The sequence below is a fragment of the Pollicipes pollicipes genome, unplaced genomic scaffold, assembly GCF_011947565.3.
Source record: "Pollicipes pollicipes isolate AB1234 unplaced genomic scaffold, Ppol_2.1 Scaffold_4881;HRSCAF=5763_pilon_pilon_pilon, whole genome shotgun sequence".
In the NCBI taxonomy this organism is placed as follows: Eukaryota; Metazoa; Arthropoda; class Thecostraca; order Pollicipedomorpha; family Pollicipedidae; genus Pollicipes; species Pollicipes pollicipes.
In genome coordinates this window covers 44,457,343-44,466,078 of record NW_023596576.1, presented here as the reverse complement: position 1 = coordinate 44,466,078, position 8,736 = coordinate 44,457,343, and positions in this window count along the sequence as shown.

Below are 8,736 nucleotides of genomic sequence, written 5' to 3'. Positions count from 1 at the left end.
GTGATGAAATCAGCTCACTTGTAATTATCCGCATGTGTTTAGTGCAAAAATGTAATCGACAACACAACTTCACTATCTAGTATATATACTCCTTAACACGTCGTCGTTTGATTGCATGATAGATCGTTTGCAGGACGTCGAAGGGAGAGCCCAACTGGCCGCGGAAAATTCCTATCATTGCGCACGGGCCGACCTGCTTGTAGTGCTTCGACTTTTCGTGAGGTATCGTGCTATCGCTGCGCTATTGATAAAACTCAAGTATCATGATGTGCGCGTGTTTTGGCCCTTCCTCGTGGTGCTCTCGCATAATTATTTGAGATCTGATATTGTTTGCTTGCGGTCGTATCTTCGGTTAGGCGCTATTCTCTGTCTTATTTCCGTCCTAACAGGTACCAGTGTCCCATTTCCTGCATTATGTAGCACAAAACGTGGTTCGTGTTCGAATCTTGAACTGCATCCATAACATTGGTGTATAGCCAATTACAGTTCGTTGGTGTCAGTAGTTGTGGCAATGCGCGGCAGACACAAACTGCTTGACAGTTACATTTATGTTGGCCTTGAGCGCTGCGTGGCCAATGTAATAACGGTATTTTCGTGACGTTTTATGGTGTCATGCATGGCTGGGTTACCTTGGAATAGCCTACACAAAGTGGTATGCACAAGATTGCGGGCATCTATGTAAAAAAACAGTGGGTTTTGAGTCTCAAGAATGGTAGCGCCATGAACTGCACTAAATGATCTTCAAAATGGCTATCTGATTTCAAACTCCCTTACAAATGTGGAACACTTCCCACTTTACTAGCTTCTCGGATGATGTTTGAAGCTGTGGAAGTCGAGTCCCAATCCGAGTCGATGAAATAGTGAACTTAATCACTCAGCTTATTCAGTTTAAGCTTGCCTCATTAGCTAAATAAGCTCACAATTTCGGTTGCACGGAGTTGGCTCCAGGGTTTGATTGGATTCCACTTGGTTGATTGGATTCCTGCAGTCAAGCACAAGTTTCCGTCGTACCCGACTGATAGTTATTAGGTTTTGTCACGTCAATTGGGCTGAAGCGGGGTTTAAAGCTACTTCTCTACACGACGGTCACGAGACCCCATGCGAACCCCGTATCGCAGGGGTCTGGGATACCTAGAACAGCCAAATACACGCACGGAAGGTCCCAGTTACGCCGGGACCGGGCGTGTGGAACGTGACGGCTGCCACGTGCGTCGGGCAACCACCAGGACCGCGTCCCGCACTACCAACAACCGTCCACAAGTTGCAATCTATGACGTCGGAGGCAAGTGCGCCACAATAGCTTTTACGGCTTGGAGAATAGTCGTTTATGTATGGCGTAGTTACTCTAGTCGTCATAGGGAGCAACCCAAGTGAGTACTTTGTCAATGAGGAACGCGGCCCAGACCTTTTCCGTCACGTACAGGATCCGCTGGATGGTGCGTTGCCAATGCGTACGGACGATTTCAGCCGGCAGTGGGGTCAGTGACCTGGCTAAGGAGCGCGGGCAAAGGAAAACAGACATGCCTGAGGGCCGCGCCGGCGCCAGACGCCAAGCGCGCTTAATCCGCCAGCTCTGTCCGGGATGCCACGTGATTTAGAGCTGCAGTATTCTCGTGACCGCCCGGCGTCCGATACCTTGCAGCCGGCCAGGTCAGCTGTTGCTCTGCCTCAGGCGACGACCCAAACCTCGCCAAGCACTGCTACTGGTTGTCGGCGCCAGCTGAGCGGCCCGCGCGCAGTTGAGCGCCGGTTCTCAGCGAGTGTGGGTGGTGATTCGCTCGTGATATTCTCGCCGTTCTCTCGTCGTCTGCCGAGCTCGCCCACTGACTTTCGCGTGTTGAGCTCTGCGTCCGTCGCGCGGCCTTGCTCGCCCGCTGCTCCCAGGCCGGGCCTGTGAGCGGCATCACTCGGAACCGGCTTCACGCGGCGAGAAGCCCCACAGGCCTGCCGTGGCGGCCGTGGCGTCCAGCTGAGCTGGACAGAGCAGTACGTGGTGAGTTCTGCCATCGCACCCGCAGCGCTGGCGGTGGTTCGGGTGTCGTGTTCGGGTATCGGGTGCTTCCGGCAACAGCCTTTTTTGCAGCCGGGTGGTAGGTGAGGCGGCCATCGGCTGTGGGGCTGGGGAACTCTTGGATGAGCTGGGTAAGAGCAAACCAGTTGCGTACGACTAAGCGCCTGCCGTTTGCTGACGCTGTGTTTTGCAGACGAGGTGTATTACATCAGACGGAAAGCTGTCACTGTACTCTTGCGTTTTGGGAAGGAGGTATTGCCATCCGGTTTGATTTTCCTTAAACCGGACCGATTAGCGCAAAGTGGGACGACGTCCTTGTCGCTAAGATTCATGACTTGTTTCAGGTTTTAGTGAACGACAGTTTCTGACTACAATCTACTGATTTTCGATTGGCTGTCACTCATCCGTCCGCCTGGCTATCAGCACTCCTCCAAATCCAGCCCGCACCCATGGCGGAAGCCTGGCCTCAGGGCAGTGCAGCGCCAGACGGCTCCACGCCAGATCCCAGCCCCGACCGACCCCGCGGACACCGCCGATAATCAGGAGGCCGCCGACCTCTCGGCAGAGTCGCGCCGCTCAGCAGAGGGGCTCTTCGGCGACTCTGACGGCATGGCGGTGACCGAGACCTCTGAGAACGCGCCGAGTGACGTCGCTCTGACCCGGGGGTGCTCGTGCCCGGCGGCCAGCGGCTGCAGCTGCGGCGCGCTGCCAACGGACGCGGGGGGTGGGGGCGGGGGGCGCGGCGCGCGCGCTGGCGGCGGCTCGCCGTCGGGCCAGGACTCGGGCGGCGGAGATTGCAAGCGGCTGGAGGAGCCACCTCGCAGAAGAGATGTCGACCGGAAGAATACAGAGCAGTGCACTCCTAGCGGCGACAGTAGCGAATCTGGGCGCTCCGATCCCAGCTGGGACCAAAAATCGGGACGCTCTCCCTCCAGTGGGGGGAGTGGTAATTTGGAACCTCTCGCAGCCAGCAGTGACGGCACATCAGGGCTTGACGCGTGCAGAGAGTACCCCGGTGGATCGAGGATTTCCACGCCCAGTCTGTACAGTAACTCGGGACCTCCAACCAGCGAGACGAGCAGTGAATCGAGCAGCGAATATGCACCCCCCGCTCCCAGCCAGCACACTGAGTCGGCACCTCCCCCCGGCGGAGACAACGCTTCTGCTTCCCCCGCTCCCGACTCTGCGATGGAACGCCCCGACCTGGAGCTGACCGCGCGTCCCTCCGAGGTCAGCAGGACCCTCGACACCAGCCGGGTGCTGGGCGCGGCGTACCAGCAGGCGCAGCAGCTGCGCGAGCGCGCCGCGCGGCCCGGCGAGGACTTCCAGAGGTATGCGCTGGCGCTGGGCCCGATCCCGGACGAGCCGACGCGGCTCACCTCCAGCCCAGAGGGCCAGGCGGACCCCACGGACGCGGAGTCGGTGGACCCGAGCAGCGACGAGCCCTGGTCCGCCGGACGTCGTCAGCCGGGACCAGGCGCTGGGCCTGGTGCACCACCGCGACCGAACGGCGGTCGACGGCAGCTGCTCCTCAGAGCGGTCGGATGTCAGTGTGCAGGAGCTGGAGCTGGAGACGACGGGCGACTTCCCGCACGGCTTCCAGTTCGGGGCCGAGGCCGCCGCGGACCGGCCGCGGCCGGCCGAGCCGGTGCCGCACGGGGGGAGCTCCGACTCTGTCAGCGGAGAGGACGAGGTGCCGTCGCCGGCCGCGCCGCGCAGCCTGCTGGACCGGCTGGTCGACACCGCCGGCGCCTTCCTCGTGAGTGGGGGCCGGTCCTTGGGCCGGCGGCGGGCCTTCACCGTCGGCCCCGGCTACCGGCGGAAGAGTCGGGGTGGCGCCCGCGGCAGTCGAGACGGCGCCGCCGGCGGTGGTGGTGATGGCGGCGCCGGCGGTGGTGGTTGCGACGGTGCCGGCGTTTGGTAATGATGACGACGGTGCCGGTGGTGATGGTAGTGGTGACGTCGGCGGAGGCAGCAGTGATGACACCGGCAAAGGCGTTGGAGGTGGCAATGACACTTTGCCCGTCCCCTACGTCGAGGAACGGCCGGCTCGTGGCAGTAGACGATCGCTGGCCCACGCCACCGAACATGCAGCTGCGGAGGCCGCGTGAGTTGATGTTTACAAACTGCGTGCTTTTAGTGGAAGGGCTGCAGAAGCGGGGCTGGGGGCAGGGGGAAGGGACTGTGTGCACCGAAGTAACTGAAATAACGCGCTAGGGCAAAACGATTTAGAAGACTGCTCGACTACAAGGCAGAGCTGAGCCTTCGGTTTGATTCCGTATTCGGCAATTGGGATAGACATTCCAAATGTTCGAAAGTTTTACCCAGGTGCTATAGTGATCAGAGGCATGTGTGCCATGATTATCTGCCCTCTTGCGAATTGAGACAAAAGGAATTCGAATGAAAATTTGTGTGATGACTGCACGAAATCCTCTCAGCTTGTTCTTATCTCTGTTTGCAACATACACAAATAGAAACTTAAGCCTTATTAGATCGTGGGCAAAGTACGCCCCTCAGCTTTTGATCATTGTTATCGCCCCGCGCTTTCACTCATTTCATTGCGTTGACATGACCAGCTCATACTTGCGGCGAATAAGGCAGCTGCAACATTAGTGGTTATTGAAATGCAACAGTTATGATAGCAGAGGTAGTTCCTGCGACTGATAATGGAAAGTTTCCAATCACTAAACGCCATGCGGGGCGTTGATGCAGGTATATAAGGCATGCCTCTCGGCACCTTCAGCTCTGCTGTAGAGATGCTGAGCCTTGCACGTCAGCCAGTATTCACACAAACATTTGATATACGCGGTGGCAAGAGCTGTTCATGATGAGCAGAAGGGCACAGAGGAACACCAGTCACGTATGCCGTACTCAGGCACCACGCGGAGATAACATAAAATATGCTCGCACATGTGAAGCTGGAAGAAAAAAGACAACAGTTTTTTGGGGGTAGAGGCGTCTCCAGGAAAGAAAGTGAGCAGGTGATATATGGGAGGCTAGGTGAAAAGACTGGATTGATTTGTACTGCACTGCATTTCATTGTGTTCCATCCCTTACCTCTGTGTAGCGATCGGCTTGTAAAAAAAAAACATGAAAGAGGTGAAATCTTGAACGGCAAAAGTGAAATTGCAAAAAGCGAGGAGGCAAATAGTAAAAAATAGTTTATTTAAGTAAAAACAGCGGTAGGTTGGAAGTGAAAAAGGCTGCGACTGCAATACACGAGACCGTGGCCAACAACAGCGAGCCACAGCTCATGTCCCGGTCATGGCCCGCTCCCAATTACACGACCCATCTTTCTTCCTTTGAAAAGCCGTAGACGCCTGTGACACGTATTCATACGTGCATTGTATGATCCATGCTTCAATTGTGTTCCTTCAGCTGTTTTTCGCTCAGTTTTTGGTCCTTGCAGAGCAGTTAATTCAGTTTTTCAAAATTTGCCGCGAGCAAATATTTGGTCGAATATTGGAGCACACCGAATACGAATTCTCAGCTGTGATTCAGTCAGGGGCTGCAACAGCTGAAAAAACAATGGACAATTGGCTGAATGGCAGAACAATTTATGTCTTTGTAGGGCTTTGACATCGTGTACAGAGCAACCTAACCGTTAGCCCGGAGCGTGCGACTCTACACAACAGTTGCCTAACCTGTTACTTTCTGTGGGTTTGAGGAAGATGCAGTGTCGCACGGTGCGGTGCGGTGACGTAAAACTCCGATTTTAGTGCATCCGCCCAATGTCGATCGCTTTTGGAAGGAGTGTACGGGTATGCAGGGAATGGACTTTGTCATTGTACGGTCTGCGAGTGCTTCACAGCGGAACTCCAACTACTCAGTGATCATTCAATCACTTATTTTGTGATCTATTAGGAGTGGGAGCCCCTGTGGCTGCCAGCACTTCCAGGAATTATTATTTCATAGTGGTACTGCCAATCAATATACTAAGCTCACCCTACGTGGAGCTAAAGCAGCATTATGTAGCAATATAAGATGGGTGGAAAGGCTCTGTCAGTCAATAGTATTTGTTGCTAATAATTCCAAATCTGCTACCTCATAACAAGAGCAATCGTCACCAGGAACGTTTAGGAAGCTATGGCACTATATAAGTTCTTACATGTTTTAAATTCGTTTTCCATGGGAAAGGCTCGAACATCCCTTCGTGACATTAGCTGTGCAGGGGACACCGGTGTTGCCCAGCAGTGGTATGTGGTAGACTGGCGAAGCCTAATCTGAAGAGTGTAATTTCGACCGCTTTCACTTTGTTGCGAAACTCGGGATCCCCTTAGAAACAAATGCCTATGAAGCCCCTTATTTTAACCAGTATGAGAGCGCTGCTCAATAACAACGATGGGTTTGTCGACAGGAGACTCCGTCCAGAACTTCCAACTCCGCTTCGGCCGATAGATGGCACTGATGATGAATCAAGCTCTGCCGCTCTCCCTGCCTCCAGTGCAGCACCAGGTCAGAGCAGCGATGGAAACGTGAAGCTGTTTTCTTAGCTAGCCAGTCAGTTGTGCGATCTTAGTCCGTCAACAACCGACCTGATCAACAATCGAATTGATATGCCAGGAGCCAGGAGCTGCTGGTTACATGGCATTATCAAGAAATTATTAGTTACATAGACGACACTATGTACTTATATTGGCTGTATTTGGGTAGCATCACGTGGCGTCAGGCCTTAAAGGGCAGCATGGATAGCGTAGAATGGTGGGGATAGGACAGGACAGGATAGGACCGATAGGACGGGACCGGACCGATGCAGGCTTGGACCGAGTTTGGTCGGCTCGGGTCGGGTTTGCAGTTGGGATACATAGCTGACACAGCATGTAACATGTGCTCTGTTAATACTAGTTAAAACTTCTTTTTGATTAGTGGGGTTCTGGGCGCACATCTCAGGCTCAGCAATGATTTTAGTGCGGGCCCTGACCCCACTTCCCGACCGTGAAATTTCAAAGCGGAGTTTTGTGACAAATCTTCGTGCCGCGATGCCCGGCATTGTCCGCCCGATCCTCTCCGCGCATCTGACCCTGACTGGACGCTGCCACAGGCGTCAGGTCATCGCGGTCAGGGTCAAAATAGCGAGCGCGTGTAGCGACTCAAACCTTCGTTCCGCCGTGGGTGCGCTGGTAGGCCGGTACCGTAACCGAATGAGCGTCAGGGAAGTTGGGTCAAGCGCTGGTCTTACCCGTAACCAGTCCCGCCCGCACCGAGTCGACCATTGCGCGCTTATCGATAGATTGTGTGGCGTTCAGTCATAACGGACCTACAAAAACCAAGGCGATGCGCGATGCGATTATTAAGTGACATGTTTCGCGGATCAGGCATGGGGACCGGCTTTGGCCTCGGCTTCGTGAAGCCGCAGTTGTCCTCCAGTGGCTCTGGGTTTGGCTTTGGCGTGGAGCTACCTTCCACGGCTTGTTTCGGTTTTGGCGCCATACTATTTTAATGGTTGGTCGCGTTTTCGACTTCCGCTTTGTGTTGTCTTTTTTAGTTGTAGTAGCCGGCTTCGGCTTCGGCTGCGCCGTCGGAAATTTTTTAGATCATGATTCTGGTTTTGACTTCATGCGGCACTCAACTGCTGGCTTCGGCCTTGTCATCGTCATCTTTCCCGGCAGCTGCCACTTAACTTCACAACAACGGTCTTGCCTTCCGTCATGCGTCATCATCTAATGTCTAATGGCTTGTCTCCTGTTAACTGACGCATTGTCTTGACCAAACACGGATGCCCCGCTGAATGGATTTCCCATACGCCGTGTGCTTGTGTAAGATCTGTAGAGGTTGTAATCTGTCCTTGATTCCACGGCGGCCGTAGTCTCGGGGATGGAATCTGTCATATCCGCATATGGCTCAGTCTGTTTACACACACGCGCCAGTCTGAGCTCCCATTTCCCCCTAGAGGCCTGGTGGCATTGGCTGTGGGGTCTGTCTGACGCGTGCAGGTCGCTTCGGTCTGCTTGTCACCGAGCACCCACGGCCAAATCGCCTCTGGTCAACTCAGCTAGATGCAGAGCATATTTTGGGCATGGGGAGCAACCAAGTCGGCCAAGGTGGCAAACTAGCTTTGGAGTGGGTTGTTGGCTCGTTTGAGACGGAAAAGTCGTCGGCTGTAGGGCTGCATCCTTGATATGTGGCCTAAGCAACGCCTGTTCTCATGCTGCTTGTATGTCTTTAGTCTCGCACTGAGGGCACCTGTTGGTTTGCAACTGCAAAATAAGAACGCATCCTGTGGCAGACATGAACAGTATCTTCCTTGAAGAATGCGCAGTGGAACAATTTTAATCGCAGACATGGCATGGTATCCGCTACGGACATTGCCAGCGTGGCACAGTTGTTTATGGCACGCACGCCGCCGTCCGGCCTGAAGGTCACTCTGAAGTGCGCTACGACACAGGGCACACTCGATAAACACCGTACAATGTGTGCCGCCAGTGACGCCCGTACGGTATACATCCGCACGTGTGTCTTGCGCAGATGGCGCTGCGTGCGTTTCTCTCGCGAAACGCTGCTGTCAAGTGTCGCGCTCCCAGGCTGCCGCGCAGACGTAAACACGGCAGTGGACGGGCCTGTGACTCATTCGATACGCGGAACACGTGTCACCTTCTGCCCTAAATCCCCAGAAGCACTACACTGAATTGGCTGCGTCTGAAATTTAAGAATGCGTGTGATACCGTAGTTCGGAAAGGGAGTGTTCCGCTTTGAAAACACTAAAGGAAGCATGAGGTATGATGAAA